The following is a 21887-nucleotide window of genomic DNA, read 5'->3' as shown; positions in this document are numbered from 1 at the left end:
GTTGTCTCTATTAACATTTTCCTGGTAAAATGGCTCTTGGTTTTCAAAATCCAAATTTCATCATCTATTTTTTTTGCCAATGGTCATGTAGCAAAGCTTTAGATTTATGATACCAAATTCTGCAAAACTTTTAATGAAAGGAAATATAGGAAAATCATCAAGATATTTTCAAAACGCCTTCAGTAGAACATCAGAATAATATATAGATATTTTGGAAAGCAAGCTGAGTGACACAACACACGATACACCCATCTCAGAAGTTGCTGATGCTAAAAGGCCAGCATACCATCAGTGTGAGCCACACTTGGCCACCAGGCACTGGAGCACATTTCTCAGTACCTTCCCCATTTGACTTATTTTTGCTTATTGTTGAAATCCCCAAATAGTTGAGAAAACACTGAAGACAATTGTAGAGAAGACGACAAAACAAGTAAGAATAGCTACTACATACAAAGCAAACATTTTATAACGTAATATTAATTGTAGACATCATCAAGGATATAAGTTTTTTAAGTACAAGTGATCAAGGATATAATTTTTTCTAAGTACAGGTGTACCTCGTTTGACCGCACTTTGCTTTATTGTGCTTCACAGATAATGTGTTTTTACAAATTGAAGATCTGTAGCAACTCTGCATCTAGCAAGTCTATTGGCACCATTTTTCCAACAGCACTTGTTCATTTCATGTCTGTCACAATTGTGTCTGACACACAATTCATGTGTGTCACAATTTGGTAATTCTCCCAATATTTCAAACTCATTCATTATTATTATGTCTGTTGTGGTGATCTGTGATCAGTGATCTTAGATGTTACTACTGTAAGTGTCATGGGGCCCAATGTAAGATGGTGAGCTTTATCAATAAATGTTTGTGTGTGTTCTGACTGCTGCACTGACTAGCCGTTTCTCCCTTTATTCAGGTTTCCCTATTCCCTGAGATACAACAAATTGAAATTAGTCCAATGAATAAGCAGACAACAGCTTCTAAGTGTTCAAGTGAAAGGAAGAGTCCCATGTCTTTCCCTGTAGATCAAAAGTTAGAAATGATTAAGCTTGGTGAGGAAGGCATGTCAAAAGCTGAGCTAGGATGAAAGCTAGGCCTCTTGCACCAAACAGCCAAGTTGTGAATGCAAAAGAAAAGTTCTTGAAGGAAATTAAGAGTGCTATTCTAGTGAACATACAAATGATAAGAAAGTGAAACAGCTTGTTGCGGATATGGGAAAGTTTGAGTGGTCTGGATAGAAGATCAAACCAGGCATAACATTCCCTTAAACCAAAGCTTAAACCAGAGCAAGGCCCTAACTCTCTTCAATTGTATGAAGGCTAAAAGAAGTAAAGAAACTGCAGAAAAAAAGTTTGAAGATAGCAGAGGCTGATTCATAAGGTTCAAGGAGAGAAGCCACCTCCAGAACATAAAAATGCAAGGCAAAGCAGGAAGTGCTTATGTAGATGCTGCAGCAAGTTATCCAGAAGATCTAGCTAAGATAACTAATGAAGGTGGCTACACTAAACAGCAGATTATTATTTTTCTTTGAAACAGAGTCTCACTCTGTCACCAGGGCTGGAGTGCAATGGTGCAATCTCAGCTCACTGCAACTTCCGCCTTCCGGGTTCAAGCAATTCTCCTGCCTCAGCCTCCCAAGTAGCTGGGATTACAGATGCCCACCACTACGCCCTGCTAATTTTTTGTATTTTTAGTAGAGACAGGGTTTCCCCATGTTGGCTAGGCTAGTCTCAAACTCCTGACCTCGTGATTTGCCTGCCTCGGCCTCCCAAAATGCTGAGATTACAAAGGTAAGCCGCCACCCCCGGCCAAGAGCAGATTTTCAAGAGAGATGAAACAGCCCTCTGTTGGAAGAAGATGCCATCTAGGACTTTCCTAGCTAGAGAGGAGAAGTCAATACCTGGCTTCAAAGCTTCAAAGAACAGGCTGATTCTTTTGTTAGCTGCTAACGCAGCTGGTGACTTTAAGTTGAAGCCAGTGCTCATTGACCACTCTGAAAATGCTAGGGCCCTTAAGAATGATACTACATCAACTCTTCGTGTTCTCTGAAAAGAAACAAGAAAGCCTAGATGACAGTACATCTGTTTACAGTATGGTTTACTGAATAGTTTAAGCCCTCTCTTGAGACCTATTGCTCAGAAAAAAAGATTCCTTTCAAAATATTACTGCTCACTGAAAATGTACCTGGTCACCAAAGAGCTCTGATGGAGATGTAAAAGGAGATGAATGTTGTTTTCATGCCTGCTAACACAACATCTATTCTACAGCCCATGGGTGAAGGAGTAATTTTGACTTTCAAGTCTCATTATTTAAGAAATACATTTGTAAGACTATACATAATGATTTATCTGATTGATCTGGGCAAAGTAAAATGAAAAACTTCTGGAAAGGATTCACCATTCTGGATGTCATTGAGAACATTCATGATTTATGGGAGGACGACAAAATATTAACATGAAAAGGTGTTTGGGAGAAGCTGATTCCAACTCTCATGGATGACTTTGAGGGGTTCAAGACTTCAGTGGAGGAAGGAGCTGAAGATGTGGAAAAAATAGTGACAGCCAGAATCAGAAGTAAAGCTTGAAGATGTGACTTGAATTATTGTAATCTCACAATAAAATTTGAATGAGTGAGGAGATGCTTCTTATGCGTAAGCAAAGAAAATCATTTCTTGAGATAAAATCTACTCCTGAAGAAGATGTTATGAACATTGTTGAAATGACAACAAAAGCTTTAGAATATTACTTAAACTCAGTTGATAAAGCAGGGTTGGAGAGGATTCACTCATTTTGAAAGCAGTTTTATCGTGGGTAAAACGCTGGCAAACAGCGCTGTATGCAACAGAAAAGTCATTCGTGAAAGCAAGAAGCCGCTGATGTTGCAAACTTTATTGTTTTCTTACTTTAAGAAATTGCCACAGCCACCTCTGCCTTCAACAACCACCAGTCTGATCACTCAGCAGCCATAAATATCAAGGCAAGACCCTCCACCAGCAGAAAGATTATGACTTCCTGAAGGCTCAAATGTTCACCAGTATTTTTAGCAAAAAAATATTTTTTAAATTAAGATAATGTATTTTTTTATAATGCTATTGCATACTAGACTACTATATACTGTAAACATAGCCTTTATATTCATTGGGAAACAAAAAACTTTGTGTGCCTTGTTTTATTGCAATATTCACTTTATTGTGGTGGTCTGGAAATGAACATGCAGTATCTCTGAGATATAGGTGTGCCTGCATTTTAAGTCCCAATGTGACATTATTGTTCTACTACGGTTATTTTACTGTGTTTTACTTACACTTCAAGAAATTGACTGGGGGGTTGGTTTGACATATAACACAATGTCATTTTTTTCCCATTTAAGTAATGGCAAACTGTCTCAAGGAAATCATTTTTGGGTAAAACATCTGATCATCAGGAATGAATTACTAACTTCAGACAAGGGGTGTTCATATTTTTTTCTCAGCATGTTCCTTATCTTTTGTTTGTTTGCTTGTTTGTTTTCTATTTTACATGTCTCATTTAATCCTGGAAAAATGCTATAAAGTAGTTAGTTGATTCTATTTTACAGATGAGGGCACTGAGATTCAGAGAGGTCAGTAGCTGGCTTTATTATCTTCTTCCCTGTGGCTGCCATAAAAAATAACCACAAACTTGGTGGCTCTCACAGTTCTGGAGGCCAGAAGCCCAAAATTAAGATGTTTAAGAGCCAAGATCCCTCCAGAGACTCTAGGAGGGATTCCATTCCTTGCCACTTTCAGCTTCTGGTGGTTGATGAGACTCTTGTAACAGCATTTAGGGCTCCCAGAATAATCCAGGATGATTTCCTCATCTCAAGATCCTCAGTTTAATCATATCTGCAAGGACCATTTTTTTGCAAACAAGGTCACATTCACAACCTCCAAAAATTTGATGTGGATACGTTTGCAGAGCCAATATTCAACTTGGCATGCTCACTGAAGGCCACATAGCAGAATACTGTGTCAAGTCCAGATATAGGAGTTCCAGACTCCAGAGTTCATGTTCTTTCCACTTCACGTGCTGTTTTCCATCACGTTGTGTGACCTGTCATCTCCATCCCTCCTTACACCTCAGACTCCCTTAGTCTTCCCAACCTCAGAGTGAGGTTAATACTTTGTTCTCTCCGTGCCAGGGTCTCTTCCAAGGAGAGTATTCAAGGGCTGAGCCACCCCTTTACAAATTCCATTGCACATCTGTGGCTTCCTTTCCAATACCCAGCCAGTTTCCTGAGTCTAGTTCACAAACTAGATCACCGAAGCAACCTTCCTGGGAGTAAATATTACATCTTTCCATTCATATTGGTTTCTCAAAAATGCCCAAGAGCCTGAAGAATGACAGAAGAGAAATGCTAAAGATTGAAGGAGTTCAGAACACAATACTCCAAAAGATGTTGCTCTAGTATATTGACTATTTTGAGCTTAAAGATATTGGAAAAATGGAAGATACAAGAAATATACTCTGAGCTTTCTTCTCTTCCTTAGAAGCAGGAGATAAGTTGTCCTCCCTATGCCAGAGGGAAAGTAGCATTCTTATTATCAAGGATGAGAAGTTGACACTGAGAGAATTCTGATAAAACACACCTTATTAAAGTAACTCTTATCTTCCTAGTTACTTCTCTACCCAGTTAACCTCCCTAGCCCAAGCCCCTTGGCTTTGTCACATACTCACAATTTTCTATTCCTTTCGCAATTCAGTACATAGGTGTTCAACTCTTAACTCTGTCATTGGGTTTTCATTTCCTTAAGAGGGCTCTTGTGCTCACATAAAACTTGAATTAATTAAATTTGTATGCTTTTCTCCTGCCGATCTGTCTTATGTCAATTCAATCCTCAGGCCCAGCTAAAAAACCCTAAGTGATAAAATTTGGCCTCTCCTACAATGTCATCCTCTTTCTTTTTTCTGGACCTTCTATCTGCTAGTACTTAAGACATTAAAATGGACAGGAGAAAGAAAGCAACCATGCTATGTCTTCTGGATTGGCCTGGTATGCTCAGTTTGAAGGTTACTCAAAGCCAGCTTGCTTTTTGTCAAGAGATTGTTTGATCTGAAGCCATATAGAAAATGGTGACATCTCCACCTTGTGACATATGGGCCAGCAAGGGTTTGCAAAGTTCCATTCTGCACACTTCTCTTCATTCTGAGAATCAGTAATCATTCCATTTATACACATATTACTAGGAATTCAATCCAACCTCTCTTTTTACAGTCTACCTAGAGTTAGTATTATACTATTTACATACAATATGGAAACCCCGTACATGTATAGATCTATTTACAAACTCCCTCTAAATTCAAGTTGTCATTGAAATTACATCTACCTGTATCACAAATCCCACAAAATGATGCTATAGTTTTTACTCAAACAAACTTATATATTCTTAAAACATTAAGAGGAAAAATGGATTTTTATATTGACCTTACTATTTATTATTTATTTCTTTATTTTTACACAAGGATCTGAGTTTTCATGTATTTTTTCTTGCCATCCCAAAGAACAAAGCATTTCTTATAGTGTAAGTTGGTCTGCTGGCAATAAATATTCTGTTTTTGTTTATCTGAATGCAACTTTAGTTTGACTCCATTCCTGAAGTACGAGTATCTTTGGATATGGACTTCTGGATTGATAGTCTCATCTCCTTTCAGCACATTAAAGATATTATTTCATTATCTTCTTGCTTTCATAGTTTTTGAAGGTAGGTTGGCAGTATTTAGCAATGTAGTTTCCCTGTACATACTCTATTGTTTTTCTCTGGCTATCTTCAAGATAGTGTCTTGGGTTTTCAGCAATTTGATTACAATGTGCCTCAGCATCTTGAATATGTACATTTATCCCTCACCAATTTTGGGAATTGTGGGGCCACTATTTCTTCAAATATTAGGTTGGCACAAAAGTAATTGTGGGTTTTGTAATGAAAAGTAATTGCAAAACCACGATTACTTTTACACCAACCTAACATTTCTATGACCCATTCTCTATCTCCTTTTCTTCTGGGACACCAATTACTCATACATTAAACGAATTATCCCATAGGAACCTAAGGCTCTGGTTGTTGTTGTTGCTGTTTTTTTTTTGTTTTGTTTTGTTTTGTTTTATCCTTTTTAAAAATACAATCTCTGTTCTTCATAGAGAAAATCTATACTGATATTATCAAATTCACTGACTGCTTTGGTCTGCCTGTGTATGTATGTTCCAAAGGTCAGCCAGAGATTTAAGCAGAATTTATACCAAAAATTTGTAACACTCCTTTTCTGGTCCTATTTTTAATGACACTCCCCCATCACTTTCCAGTATCTGGGGTTGCTCCAAATTCTGTCCTCTGGTTCGTAAGGCCAGAAAGACTGAGCTTCCTGCAGGAGTTTCAGCCATGCTGTGTGGCCCTACCTGTGGCTTGACCTCAGCATGATAGTCATAAGAAATTTAACCTATACTTCTTCCATGTGTCTTCAACCCCCTTCCAGAATCTACAGCCTTTGTTCATTCTTTAGACCCTTCAGGAAGTTTTGTTGTTGCTGCTGTTTGTGTTTTGTGAGGGTTTACGGACTATATGGGAAGCAGATACTGTTCTTTGGGATTTAACTTTTATAGAAATCACAAGCACACTCATCTCATTTGTGACAGTAAAAGTAATATTTACAATGTTAACGTTAAATAACATACCTTGCTACAGGTTTCCGGTAGATATCTTGTATTATGCTGTGTAAGCTCCTCCTATTCCTAGCTCATTAAATAAATAATATTTGCTTGTTGGTTTTATTTAACAGAAAAAAGGAGTCTGTATTTATTAATTCATTAGTTTTATTTTCCACAGATTGATTTTATTACTCTCTTTTAATTATGAAAGTTCTCAGGGCTATTCATTTTCTGCTAAATACAGCTTTAGCCATTTAAAATATTGATACATAGAGTTCTTACTCTCCTAACAGTTTATCATATAGTTTCCTTTCCTATTTGAATCTAGAGTTTTTAGAAAAAAATTTGTTTTTTGTTATTGTTATTTCTGTTTTCCAAGCTACTGATTTCTGCATTGAAACTTTTGCTATTAATGTCTAGTTCTATTTCAGTGTAGGCAGAGCATGGAGCCTGTTAACACTTTATATTTCATAATTTAATATGGCTTCTTTGAGGTACAATAGATTATCAATTTTTTTCTAAATGCTTCATGGCTCTTTAAAAAACTGTATTGCTTATTTCTAGAGAACAAAGTTCAATAAATATTTATTAAATCAGCTTTGTTAGATTATTAAAATACTCTATCTATTCTGTTTATTTGACCCATGAAAGATCAATAAAAGTGTATTAAAGTTTCATACAACAATTCCACTTCCATCAATTTTTCCTTATATTTCAAACAGTCTTTGTTTCATGTGTTTTGAGGCTGTTACCACATCAATAAAAATTCAGAACTGCCTTATCTTCATTGTGAAGTCTGTCTTAAAGAAAATCTAACCTCGTTGACTGCATTTAATATTTTTATAGCCTTTGATTCTATTTTGTCTAAATATTGCCAAGATTACTTTCTGTTTTATTTTGCTTTTGCCTAATAAATCTTGTCCATCCGATTGTTCTTTCTTTTTTAATCTAATGAGTTACTTTGTTTTAGGTATATTTCTTCTTAGTAACCTACAGTTAGATTTTGCTTTTTAACTGAAATGTACAGTTGTTATATTTTAATAGACTAGTTTAATAAACATTTAACAATGAGATTCAGCTCTACACAATGCTTTCACATTTATATTTGTTCTTTTCAGTATATAAGGTGCAGGGGGAATGTCATTCCTATGTTATGCATAAGGAAATTCAAAGCCAGATAGGTTAGATGCATTTCCCAAGGTCATTCAGGTAACACATGGCAGTGGCAAGACTTAACCAAAGGATGATAATACTAAGACAATGGCTTATTACAAATATATAATGTGCCCTTGCTGAACATCAATATTCAGATAGACTATTCTGACAAGTTATATATATATGTGTATGTGTGTGTGTGTATACATATATATATATATATACATATATACATATATATGTATGTATGTATATATACATATATATGTATGTATGTATATATACATATATATGTATGTATACACACACACACATACACATATATATATAACACACACATATATACACATATATATATACACACACATATATATATGTATATTTAGACAGAGTTTCACTCTTACTGCCCTGGCTGGAGTGCAATGGCATGATCTCAGCTCACTGCACCCTCCGCCTCCTGGGTTCAAGCAATTCTCCTGCCTCAGCCTCCTGAACAGCTGGGATTACAGGCATTTGCTACAAGGCCAGGCTAATTTTTGTATTTTTAGTAGAGGCGGGGTTTTACCATATTGGCCAGGCTGGTCTCAAACTCCTGACCCCAGGTGATCCACCCACCTCAGCCACCCAAAGTGCTGGGATTAAAGGCGTAAGGCACCGTGTCCGGTCATGGTCAAATTATCTAATTTTTCTTCCACTGGAGGACTTTACACTATTTATTTTTATTGCCATAAATGATATGTTTGCAACACTGTAATCTTATTTCATGCTTTATGTAGATTATGCTTTATTTTTTTTCTTCGTTTTACATACTACTGGCCCTCCTTGTCTGTGAGTTCCACATCTGTGGATTCAACCAGCCACGGATTGAAAATACTCAGTGATACGGTTTGGCTCTGTGACCCCACCCAAATCTCATCTTGTAGCTCCCATAATTCCCTTGTGTTGTGGGAGGGAATTGGTGGAAGATAATTGAATAATGGGGGCATGTCTTTCCCATGCTATTCTCCTGATAGTGAATAAGTCTCACAAGATCTGATGGTTTTAGAAATAAGAGTTTCCCTGCACAAGCTCTCTCTTTTTGCCTGTTGCCATCCACATAAGATGTGACTTGCTCCTCCTTGCCTTTCACCTTCTGCCATGATTGTGAGGCCGCCCCAGCCGTGTGGAACTGTAAGTTCAACAAATTCAATAAACTTCTTTCTTTGTAAATTGCCCAGTCTCAGGTATGTCTTTATCAGCAGTATTAAAATGGACTAATACACTCAGGAAAAAAAGAAATGGCATCTATGCTGAATATGTACAGACATTTTTATTATCATTATTCCCTAAACAATACAACTATTTATATAGCATTTATACTGCATTAGGTATTACAAGTAGTCTACAGATAATTTAAAGTAGTCTGTAGGTTACATGCAAATATCATGCCATTTTATTCCAGGGACTTGAGCATCCACAAATTTTGATATCTGTGGGGCGTCCTGGAAGCAATCCTTCACAGATACCAAGGGACGACAGTACTTGGTGATTTAGATCAGGCTGCACATTCTTTTCTCTCTCCAGCAGTTTGGAAGTCATGCATCCTACTTTTGTTTCTAACAGTGGTAGCTGGTATATCAAAAAGAGTATTAATATTTGTTGAACGAATATATTTTTAAACTTTCAAATACTTAGAATATTTGAGTCTACCCCTAGAAAAATGAGAATGTGTCACAAATTTATTTCTGCACCTTGTAAATATAATCCTAGGTTTCTTATTGCTTAGTGTTAAATATTAAGGTATTAAATATTTAATGCTTATTAAAATATTATTTTGTGTGATATATTTTCTCTTTCAAAAGCATAGTTTTATATTTGCATTCAATATTATAATTAAAGCTACAATCACTTAAATCTCACTTTTTGTTAACTTGGTTTAACTATTAAAGATCAGTCACTTCTCTGTTACTGAATTCTTTTGTTATTGTTGTGGCTGTTATTTAGTTTTTATTTCATAATCATAAACTTAACTCTGCAATCCAGCTGGGTATGGAAGGAAACAAGGAAAACATGGAACCCAAAGGGAACCGCAGTGAGAGCACAAAGATTCTAGGATCCTGCGAACAAATGGGGTGGAGGATGCTCTCCTGAGCAACAGAAAGAATGGTCTGGTTGTTAAGATAAAACACAAGTCACACTTATTAGAGCTGTCCACAGTCAGCAATGGTGATCTTCTTGCCGGTCTTGCCATTCCCGGACCCAAAGTGCTCCATGGCCTCCACAATATTCACGCCTTCAGCACGCCAAAGACCACTTGCTTGCCATCCAACCACTCGGTCTTGGCAGGGCACATGAAAAACTGGGAACCATTTGTGTTGGGTCCAGCATTTGCCATGGGCAGGATGCCAGGACCTGTATGCTTCAGGGTGAAGTTCTCCTCATCAAATTTCTCCCTGTAGATGGACTTGCCACCAGTGCCGTATGGCATGTGAAGTCACCACCCTGACATGCAAACCCAGTAATCATTCTGTGAAAGCAGGAACCCTCATAACCAAATCCTTTCTCTCCTGTGTTCAGAGTATGAAAGTTTTCTGCTGTCTTTGGAAGCTTGTCTGCAAAGGAGACGCAGCCCAAGGGCTCGCCATTGACAGCAATGTCGAAGGACACAGTGGGGTTGACAATAGCTGGTAATATGGGGCTCCCAGCGGCAGCAGCATCTGTGAAGTCTCTGTTACTGAATTCTTAACTTCAATTCCTCTCTCAGTTACCTGATCAGTGCTTCCTAAATGTTGGTATGTAAAAGAATCTCCTAGAGAGACTGTTAATACACAGATTGCTACAGTTTATCCAGAGTCCTAACTGTTCTAAGCAAATTTTGTATATTTTATAGCAATATTTTGTACCACATAGTGTGACCAAAAAAAAAAAAAATCTGATTTTTTGCTCCTTTATAAGGCTGTTTTGTTTGCCTATGTGTGTGAAGGATATTTTTTTACTTTATTCTTTAAAAAATTACCATGCTGAAATGATATAAAACTCTTTTCATTAATGTTGCCTGGAGTACGGAAAGTCCCTTCAATTTTTGTGTTTTGGTATTGGGTTTTGTTTTTTGTTTTTGCTCAGAAGAGCTTTTATTAATCTTTCCTTACTCTTTGTGTTCTAATTGCTTCTGCCTCAAGAACATCTGTGATTCTCAGTTTGGTTCTGGGTGTTCAAGTCTATGATCTCTGTCTTCTATATTTTTAATCATCTCTTTTGTTATTTTAATTTTTATTGCACCTGCTCATTTCAACAGAAATTATCAATTTTTTTCTCCTCTTGATTTTTTTTTCTTTTTTTTTTTCTTGAGACAGGGTCTCACTCTGTCATCCAGGCTGGAGTGCAACGGCACAGCCACAGCTCACTGCAGCCTCCACCTCCCCAGGCTCAGGTGATCCACCCACCTCAGCCTCCCAAGTAGCTGAGACTGCAGGTGTGTGCCACCACGCCTGGCTAATTTTTGCATTTTTTGTAGTGACTAGGTTTTCATGTTGCCCAGGCTGGTCTGAAACTCCTGGGCTTGAGCAATCTGCCTGCGTTGTCTCCCAAAGTGCTGAGATTACAGGCTTGAGGTACCACGCTTGGCCATGAGTTTTTTTTTAAGTAGTGCTGTCTTTTCAGCTTCCAACACAGACTTTAATTGTGTTATGTCATTCTGGTCTTTTTACAATATTTTCTTGACTGATCCATCTCCTTTTCCAAATAATCCTATTTTCTTATAATCTAAACTTATTCTCTCACTTCACTTTCTGTTTCCTGATGCTATTGAGGATGACAAACTTCTAAAAATTCCTTCATATTTCCGTGGCATATCATCTTGGGAGGTCAACATTTACTCTAAGACTCTGAGATACTGTTCCCTTTTCCTTGTCCATAATGATTTCTTTTCATTTTAGTTTATCATGAAAGAGACAGTGTTTGCCAAGAAAGAGATGAAGATTGTCTTTATGTGTCACTTAAACTTAAATCTCTTACAGCTAAATGATATATTGGTTTACAAAACTTACATCCCAATTTCCAGCCTCTAGCAGGTTTTCCACCTACCTGCTAGTACCTGTTAGGATTGGCACAGACTCTTCTTGTATCACTAGCTGCATCTGTGTTATGAAAATCAACAATCCCCAAGGCCCTTGTAGTTTCAGCATAGCTATAGTGCTTTAACTGTGACAGATCCTGACAAATATATTTCCGAAAATATTACTGACCTATTTAGTAAGCAGGATAATGGCCTTCCAAAGGTGTCTACATCCTAATCCCTAAAATCTATCAATATGTTAGATTACATGGCAAAGGAGAATTAAGGTAGTAGATGGAATTAAGGTTGCTAATCGTCTGACCTTAAAAGAGGGAGATTATCCTCCAGTACTGGGGTGGGACCAGTGTAATCATCACGGTCATTAAATCTCAAAAAGAGAAGTAGAAGAGTCAGAGCAATGCAATAAGAAAAAGAGTTGACCGGCCATTGCTGATGTTGAAGATGAAAGGGGACTACAAGCTAAGGAATGCAGGCAGCTTCTGGAAAGCAGGAAGGACAGGAAAACACATTTTCCCTTAGAGACTTCAGAAAGGAATTCAGCCTGGCTAACATCTTAGCCCACTAATATCCATCCATTTCAGACTTCTGACCTCCCAAACTGTAAAATAATAAATCTATGTCATTTTGGATCTCAAAGTTCGTGTTAATTTATTACAGCAGCCACAGAAAACTAATATATGAACATTTATTTGAGTAACCACTATTTGCATTCTTCACATGCATATGCAAAAGATGTCTTCATTAAAAGTGATGCTTCACAAAAGTACTTACATGTATGATAATTCTTGTTCACTTTTCTAATTAGTGTCTGCATGTTTCTGAAGCAGGGGAAAGATAGCAGCCAAATGATTAAAGGCCTTCCCTCTGTTCGGCCACAGCACAAGGGAATTATCTGTTGAAATTGTTCATTCTAGTTCCACCAAACATCTCATTAATAGAATTCTCTACAGGAATCTAGACTAGCTTGACTATAAAAACAAATTTTTAGTGGCAGTGACTTCTTTTTGACATACATCTTCTTGAGTAATTTTATAGAAAGTTGACCAGTTATAATAGAGGCTACTACTTCAATATGAATTTAATTTCATTCATTCTTCAATCCCTTCTTGGATAAGGTGCTGATCCTCCTAACTCACTCCTTCATGAGTGAATGCAAACTTAAGAAATTGTACCTTCATAACGTGGGCGTATTTTTCTAACTGTAAAAATGTTTTCTTTAAATAGGCATAACTATGGCTATCTATTTTAATTTTGTATAGCACTAATTTTCTTTGGGGAAGGAGTCAAAGACAATATTTTGTAAAGTTTCTCTCTATCTAGATAGGATGCTAGTAAAAGCAAGATTTCTATATGTTCTGATATGACCAAGTAGAAATTTCTCTACTTACCAGTCTCTGAAAATCCCTGTGCTTACCCAAGATTTAACTCAAGAGGCTAAAGTCGTGGGTAAATATTAAGAGGGAATTGAAAAAGGCATATTAAGTCTAAGGAGTAGACTACACTTTCCTAAAAGAAACACATAATTGGAGAGTTAACACAGCAGCACCTTCCGCCTTGTCAGTGCTGAAGGCCCTGGGCAGCCAGTACTCTTCACTAGACCTCATCCTGCAAACTTTCTGTACAGTAGATAAAGGCCCAAAGCACAATATAGTTTAGTGAATAGCATAAACTCATTCTTCTGTAAGTACTATATATTACACCATCAGGCTTCTCACTGGTCCTCCTATAAAAATCATTTTAGGCTTGCACACTGGACACAATTGTTCTGGTGGCATAGCTCTTTAGCTAGACCAGCACCGAATAGAAAAAGGCAACCTCTACTATTAGTCTGCAACAGAACCAGCATTTCCACCATTGCAAACATCAAACTGTATGAAGACTTTTTATGCCCAGGAGGATTAAGTCAAAACGTAGAGGCATCCTCTACTATTCGTCTGCAACAGAAACCAGCATTTTCACCATTGCAAACGTCAAACTAGATGAAGACTTTTTATCCCCAGGAGGATTAAGTCAAAACATAGATTGACCTAGGAGAAGAAGCATTAGCCCTTGTCAAATAAGTATAATTACTTGATGACATTGATTAGTAAAGCTGCAAAGAATACTAAGGAAATTAAACCAGTTAATTTGGGAAAGACTAGAAAGGCAATTTGAACACCATAAAAACATGGGTAAGAAACAGTAAGATGCTGACCTTTACTGTTTTCTCTGGGCATTATCCCGCTGGGCAGAGCTATGTTTAGCCTCCTCAGAAAACCCAATGCCCTCTTTGCACTACTAGCCAATGTCAAGCAACATGAAAAAAAAAGAGGAAAGAAAAAGGAAAGAAAGAAAGAAAGAGAAAAAGAAAGAAAGAAAGAAAAAAAAGAAAGAACAAAAAAAGAAAGAAAGGAAAGAAAGAAAGAAAGAAGAAAGAAAGAAAGAAAGAAAGAAAGAAAGAAAGAAAGAAAGAAAGAAAGAAAGAAAGAAAGAAGAAAGAAAGAAAGAAAGAAAGAAAGAAAGAAAGAAAGAAAGAAAGAAAGAAAGAAAGAAAGAAAGAAAGAAAGAAAGAAAACCATTAAAACACTTTAGAAATATATAAAGGTAGACCAGGTGCTATGGCTCACTCTTGTAATTGCAACACTATGGTAAGTCAAGACAGGTGGATCACCTAAGGTCAGGAGTTCGAGACCAGCCTGGCCAACATGGTGAAAGCCCATCTCTACTAAAAATATAAAAATTTAGCCAGGTATGGTGGCGGATGCCTGTAATCTCAGCTACTTGGGAGGCTGAGGCAGGAGAATCACTTAAACCCAGGAGGCAGAGGTTGCAGTGAGCCAAGATTGTGCCACTGCACTCCAGCCTGGGTGACAGAGTGAGTCTGTCTCAAAAAAACAAAAAAAAGAAATGCATGAATGTTTTCATTTGTATGGGAACTTATGAAATAGTGATTAAGAGAACAGGCTCCAAAGTCAAACTGCGAGGGTTCAGATGCTGGTCTTCCTCTTGCAGAAATGTTATGTAAATTATTTATGCTTCATTTCCTACATCTATAAACTGGGGGATAATACTGTTACCTCACTGGCTGCTTTGGGAGGATCAGCTGTGATCATTCATGTAAAGCTTGTAGCAGAGTACCTAATCCCTAACAAGAGTTCAACATAATTGCTACTGCTGCTAAGGAGAGGCTGCAAACCATTGTGGGTAAGAACAGGGACACTGGGACAAGATTGTAGAGGCTCTGCCATTGACAAGCTGTAATCTTGAGCAATGTATTTAACTTCTTTGTACTTCACTTCCCTCACCTATAAAATGGAAGTAATAATAACCATTATGAGGGTTATTGTGAGAATTAAATGAGTTAATATTTCTTAAGTGTTTAGACTAATATCTGGTACATGTCTGACAAATTATTTAGCTGTACATGAATGGTTTTAAAGCTGTGATTATGGAAAACCAAGGGTTTTGTACACAGGAATGGAGGTAAGGAGAGTGTGCAGCCCAGTCCCATTCTGTATGCAAACAAAGTAATTCTAGATCTTTTACATATTTAACTTTTGAGCAAGATTTTCTTTGAGTAAAGGGTCCTGCTGCTTTAAAGGAAGGAAGGAAGGAAGGAAGGAAGGAAAGAAGGAAGGAAGGAAACCATGGCTCTATATGTATGAGCCTTATGTAAAATATATCAGTACAGGTCTTACAAAACATTGAATGTTTTTATGCACATTCCCTAGCAGATTTAACCAGATCAGTTTTAAGGTTCCTTCTAGAAAGAAAGTTCTCCATACGTTGAAAAGTGAATTTCAGTACATTCAAATTTTAAATATATGACTTCCCATACTTCTTCAGGGTAAACAAAAATCTCAATAATTCTAATTTAACATGCAAAATCCATGAATATTCACTACAGTCAAATGAATAATAAATCACCCCTGGGTTCAAGTGCTTGCCATGCAAAATTGCCTATTTCCTAGAACATCCAGAAATCTGTTTTTAAATTGCTTTTTATTACTTTTGCTCTTGTGATGGTTGCCCTTCAAAGTAACTTGGAAAAATGTGCCATTCTCAGCATTAAGGCAATAAAGGAGAAATGAGGACAGCAGAACATGGTGCCATCCACAAAAGGAAAGAGAGTCCGTGGATCAGAGGGCTGGGCTCTGGAAGAAAGTTTTTAAATGTCACCAGATAAAATTTATGACATAAAAGGGAATGTACCTTAGTCATTCTGAGCATTGATATCTACATGAATAATAAATCAAAAGACTCTTTATCCATTTACTGGTAAACATTACGACCTTAGGTTGAAGATGTGATTTATTCCACTGATATCAACACAACAGAAATCCAGTGAAAGTATCACTGGACTGGCCCCAAGTTCTGGAAAATCAATGATGTGTGGGAGAACAAACATTTTGAGGGGAAGAGTATTTTTTAAAAAGCAAACATTTTTGGCACTAGCAACATGAGTGAACTCATTAAGATTTCTTTTAAAGGATTACCCTTTAGTCTTTCCTACATGGAAAACTCAAGTATACTCAAGTTATCAATTTTGTAATTTGATGGAAAGTTATTATTAGTATTCTCCCCAAAATTGGATTGAATTATTAATATTCCACCTTTAAAAATACATGCAGTATAATTCAATTTATATAAAATTTAAAATATACAAAACTTACAGTGATTACAAGTACCTAAGCTGGTAATAAAGGTATCAATTAATGAAGGAAAATGAATACGTCAATGGACAGGAGAGTGACTACCTCTAAGATGATCAGAGAGAGGGTTCAGATCAGGGAATTTTCAGAGGACTGCTGGGGGTGCTAGAAATACAATGTATTGACTTGGGTGAACCTTGAGAGAGGTGTTTATTTAAAGTTATTCATTAAACTGTTCATGCATGTCATATGCACTTTTCCTGTACAAATTATATCTCACAAGTTTATTTAAATAGTATGTTCCATTCTGAAATGACTTTCCAATCTATTACATGAGACACACTTATACTCAAAAAGGTGTTCATTCTTTTTCTCTGAAATTCAGATTTAACTGGGCATCCTTAATTGTATCTGGCAACTGTAAACCAATCAGAATAGCATGGTTAGATTACAAATAATATATATATTTTAAAAGACAGGAAAATAAGCCACAGACAAAATGCATTCTTAAAAGTCTCAGTCATTTCATTTAATATTCTATTAATATGATAAATTTGTGTTTCACGGTTTCTGACCTCCTGTGACCCCTTGTGCCAGGGACTATAAACATAAATAGGCTACCTAGATACAAACTAATTTACTTATAGGAAGGCAAAGAAGCTGACCATTATAAAGACAGCATGCCTTAGAAAGGAGAGTTTCAAGTCAAAAACAAATCTGGAAAAATAATTAATTTGCTTCTTCTTTTTAAAGCAATGATGTGTCTTTTTTATGTGCATTTGTTTACACAGTAAAAGAAAAGACAATCAAATAGGTAAAAGGGATGCTGTATTGCTCCCTTATATACACAAAGAATTACACATCTGTCTAACGATGCTAACCACTCTGAACGATAATTATGGATCAATGCTTTAAAAAATATCCTGAATTGCCTGCAGAAATGGCAAGGAGAATTCAATTAAATTATTTGTAAAAGCCAGAGTCTTTTTTTCCTATCCATCTGCTACTCGAAATGGGATGACCTTTCAAATAGTGCTTGCTGTTCTCAATGCAAACTCTAAATAAAGAAGTGGAGTGTGGCTTTTTTTTTCCTCTCCAGGTTCAGCATAGATAGAGCATTTGTACTGACATTCTACACCACTCCAAAGAATGCAGATTTGGCTTCTAGAACATAAAAGAGGCATTTCAGGAATATAAATCAGGCTTTTGTCCCATAACTTCAGTCATGACATTTGCCTTCTATCAGAAAGGTGTGCTGCTTCTGAGATAAGTGTTTGAGAACAAGCTACATGAAGTAATTTACTCCCCGGAGAAAAATTGCAAACCTCACCCCCAAACAAACGGCATAAAGTAAATGTGTTAGTGAAGAATCCTTTGTTAAACTATCTATGGCAGGGGAGCTAAATAGAAAAGGTCAGATATTTAAGCTAACAATGGGCTCAAAACAAACCTTCCAACAGGTCTCTCAATAGGCCTAGATTATCAACTAACAGCTCGCACTATTAAGACTATTAATAATAATAAGCCATGCTTTCTTCACTGAGTCTATATATATTTTACATTGTTTTATTGCTCCCCTGTCCCTTTTAATTTTTAAAGCATTTCCAGTATGGTATTTTGTGTGCTTTTTTAAAAATTAGGATTTTGGACAAATTTTCATGTATTTTTCTTGATAAAAGTGTATAAAGCACATTTCCAAAAGTTCAAAAAATACAGAAATATAAAAAATAATCTATTACCACATCACCCAGAGAAACAGACTCTTAACAGTCTGGTGTTTATACTGTCATTCATCTTAATACATAAGTGTATCACAAAATTAGATGATATTATGTAACAAAACTAATCAACTGTTTTATGAACATCTTTCTATGCCATAAATAAAAATCTATATCATCATGCAAAAGTTTTCATTACACCTTTTAAATATTGTATGGGTATCTATGTGTGTGTGTATCGTTGTAAAATAAAACTTTTAAGTGAATTTATTTAAATACCCAACTACTTATGAGTACATAGATTTACAGCTTTTTTCACTATTACAAACAAAACTGAAATGGGCATCCATACACACATCTTTGCAGTTATTTCCTTAGTATTACTTTCCAGAAATAGTATAGCTGTACCAGAAAGTATAAACATTACTAGGGCCTTTTGGTTAATATTGTCAATCTGCCTTCCAGAAAGTTTACTAAGCATGGTAGGTAAATTTCCCTCTACTGCATAATACTGAGAAATATCAATTTTTTGGACACTTGTCAGTGTGAGCAAAAATGTCATTATTGCTCTAATTATTATTGCTTTGATAACTAATGGGGCTGAGAGTGTTACTGGTGTTTTATAACTCTTCCTTTGTGAATCATTATTCAGATACTTTTCAAATAGTAATTTGTAAAGTATTTTGAATTTTGGCCCATTTTTCTATAAAATAAAAGTATTATCTTAGAGTACAACACCATTAAGATTTAAGATAAATACACACACACACGAGGAAAAATGCTATAGATAATAATCATTTTAATTTTAAAAATAATACTCAGCGTAACCAATTATACAAAAATACACACATATGCCAGGTGCAGTGGCTCACACCTGTAATCCCAACACTTTGAAAGGCCAAGGTGGGTGGATCACCTGAGGTCAGGTGTTCAAGACCAGCCTGGCCAACATGGTGAAAAAATACAAAAGAACTAGCCAGCCTTGGTGGTGCACGCCTGTAATCCCAGCTTCTCAGGAGGCTGAGGCAGGAGAATCACTTGAACCTGGGAGGCAGAGGTTGCAGTGAGCCAAGATCACGCCACTGCACTCCAGCCTGGGCAACAGAGTGAGACTCTGTCTCAAAACAAACAAACAAACAAACAAAAACACACAGATATGTATGTATGTGGTATATAAAATAAGTCAATACTCTATCCCAGCACACTATTTCCAATTCCATTTTCCCATGGTAACAAAAACAAAACAAAAAATAGAAACAATTACTTGTTTATCCTTCTACATCTTTTTCTAGTTTCATACTAGTATATACAAGCAGATTTTGATATAGTCATTCTTTGCTTTCTAATTTCAGTGGTCTCATATCATTCCAATTAGTCAAACGATTAGATGCTGCCATATCATGGACATGCTGGACATCACATATAGATGTACTTAGTTATTATTCTTATTTCCATAGTATTTCATGGTATGGTTAGAGTATAAATATATTCAACAATATCACTATTCATGTGCTGTCTTTATGTTAATTACGTTAATGTTAGTTATGTTGATTTTTTTTTTTTGCCACTATTAACAATGCAGCCAACATCTTTAAATATACATGTTCACATCAGAGATTACTGACTCCCAAAATTAAGGTTTCAGGGTCAAAGAGCAAGTGTACCATTAATTTTGATAAATATATCCAGATTTAGCAATATATGAAAATCTTCCATTTCTAAGCACCTTTAACAAGCATGGATACTATCAATATTTTCCAATTTTGTCAACTACTTGACTGGAAGAGTATTTATCTCATTGTAATTTCAATTTCTATTTCCACAACTACTAGTAAAATTGAGCAGAGTTGCATGTTATTGGTCACTTACATTTCCCCTCTGTGAATTGCCAATTAATATCCCTAACCATTTTTCTCAAATATGATATATAACTGTATGTCATCAGTGTGTAAGAATTCCTATTCTTCTAAAATTTATATTGTTTAATGTACATTCATATATTTAATTCATCTGAATTTTTAAATTTTTATGGTAAAAAATAGTGGTCTAATATTTACAACTTACTGATGAAAAACCAATTTTCATAGCATCTTTTATTAGATAAACATACATTGCCCAACTGAATTGAAAAGACACATTTTTGTTGTTGTTGTTGTTGTTATTGTTGTTGTTGTTGTTGTTGTTTAAGACAGGATCTCCCTTTGTTGCCCAGGCCGGAGTGCAGGGGAGAGATCTCGGCTCACTACATCCTCGACTTTCCTGGCTCTGGTAATCCTCCAACCTCGGCCTCCCAAGTAGCTGGGACTACAGGCATGTGCCACTGTAATTGCCCAATGGGTTCTCCTTACCTACTGCCTAGACAGAGCCAATTTATCAAGACCAGGGAACTGCAATCAAGAAAGAGTTTAATTCACGCAGAGCAGACTGTATGGGAGACTGGAGTTTTACTATTACTCAAATCAGTCTCCCCCAAAACTCAGGGATTCAAACTTTTAGGAATAAGGTAGTAGATAGGGGGTCGGAAAGTTGGGAGTGCTGATTAGTTGGGTGGGAGACGAAATCATGGGGAGTTGAAGCTGTCCTCTTATGCTAAGTCAGTTCCTGGGTGGGGGCCACAAGACAAGATGAGCCAGTTTATCCATCTAGGTGGTGCCAGCTGATCCATGGAGTGTAGGGCTGCAAAATAGCTCAAGGACTGATCTTAGGTTTTGCAATAGTGATGTTTTCCTGTGGAGTGATTTGGGAGGTTTAGAGTCTTGCAGCCTCCAACTGCATGACTCCTAAACCATAATTGCTAATCCTGTAGCTAGTTTACTAGTCCTGCAAAGGCCGTCTAGTCCCCAGGCAGGAAGGAGGTTTGTTTTGGGAAAGGACTGTTACCATCTTTGTTTCAAAGTTAAACTATAAACTGAGTTCCTCCCAAAAGTTAGTTCAGCCTACACCCAGGAATGAACAAGGACAGCGTGGAGGTTAGAAGCAAGATGGAATTGGTAGGTCAGACCTCTTTCACTGTCGTAACTTTCTCAGTTATAATTTTTGCAAAGGTGGTTTTGCCACCAGCCTTGCTAATTTTTTTGTATATTTTATACAGATGGGGTTTCACCGTGTTGCCCAGGCTAGTCTCTAACTCCTGGGCTCAAGCAATCTGCCCATCTTGGCCTCCCGAAGTGCTGGGATTACAGGCATGAGCTACTGCATCCAGCTGAAAAGACACTTTTACTGAATATTAAGTTCATATATTTGGATCTGTTTCTCCTTTTTCTGTTCCATTTATAAATTGTTCTCATGGCTAACAACATACCATTTTAATAACAGCAACTTTACATGACATTTTAATGTTTAGAAGAAACAGTAAAAATGAAACCTATTGCCATTCTGATAAATTATATTAATATATCTATTTTATAGGAATGAATGACATTTTATAATAATAAAAACTCTTAGGGAATATGAGTATGACTCTTTTGACAGACAGTTTTATCTCCATAACATTTTTCTTTTTTCTGTACAGGCCTTTCACCTTTTCTGTTAAATTGTTACTAAGGATTTTATATTTTTTGTTTCTAAAATAATTTTTTTCTATTTCTAGATAACTAGTTATTGAAAGTATAAAGAAAACCTTTGATTTTTATATATTTACTTTGTGATCATCCAGCTAACACGTTTTC

At 36.4% G+C, this 21887-nt stretch overlaps 1 protein-coding gene and 1 pseudogene across 1 annotated transcript in view; both read right to left on the bottom strand.

The window, feature by feature from the left end:
- FHIT (fragile histidine triad) overlaps window positions 1-21887 on the bottom strand; it is a 1487281-nt gene that overhangs the window by 940724 nt on the left and 524670 nt on the right. The gene's annotated exons all lie outside the window — the stretch shown is intronic.
- On the bottom strand, window positions 9997-13474 carry LOC105515463 (annotated as a pseudogene).

Source organism: Colobus angolensis, unplaced genomic scaffold (assembly GCF_000951035.1).
Source record: "Colobus angolensis palliatus isolate OR3802 unplaced genomic scaffold, Cang.pa_1.0 Scaffold26, whole genome shotgun sequence".
NCBI classification, from domain to species: Eukaryota; Metazoa; Chordata; class Mammalia; order Primates; family Cercopithecidae; genus Colobus; species Colobus angolensis.
The sequence above is the reverse complement of the archived record's forward strand: the minus strand, read 5'-3'. Positions and strand labels throughout refer to the sequence as shown.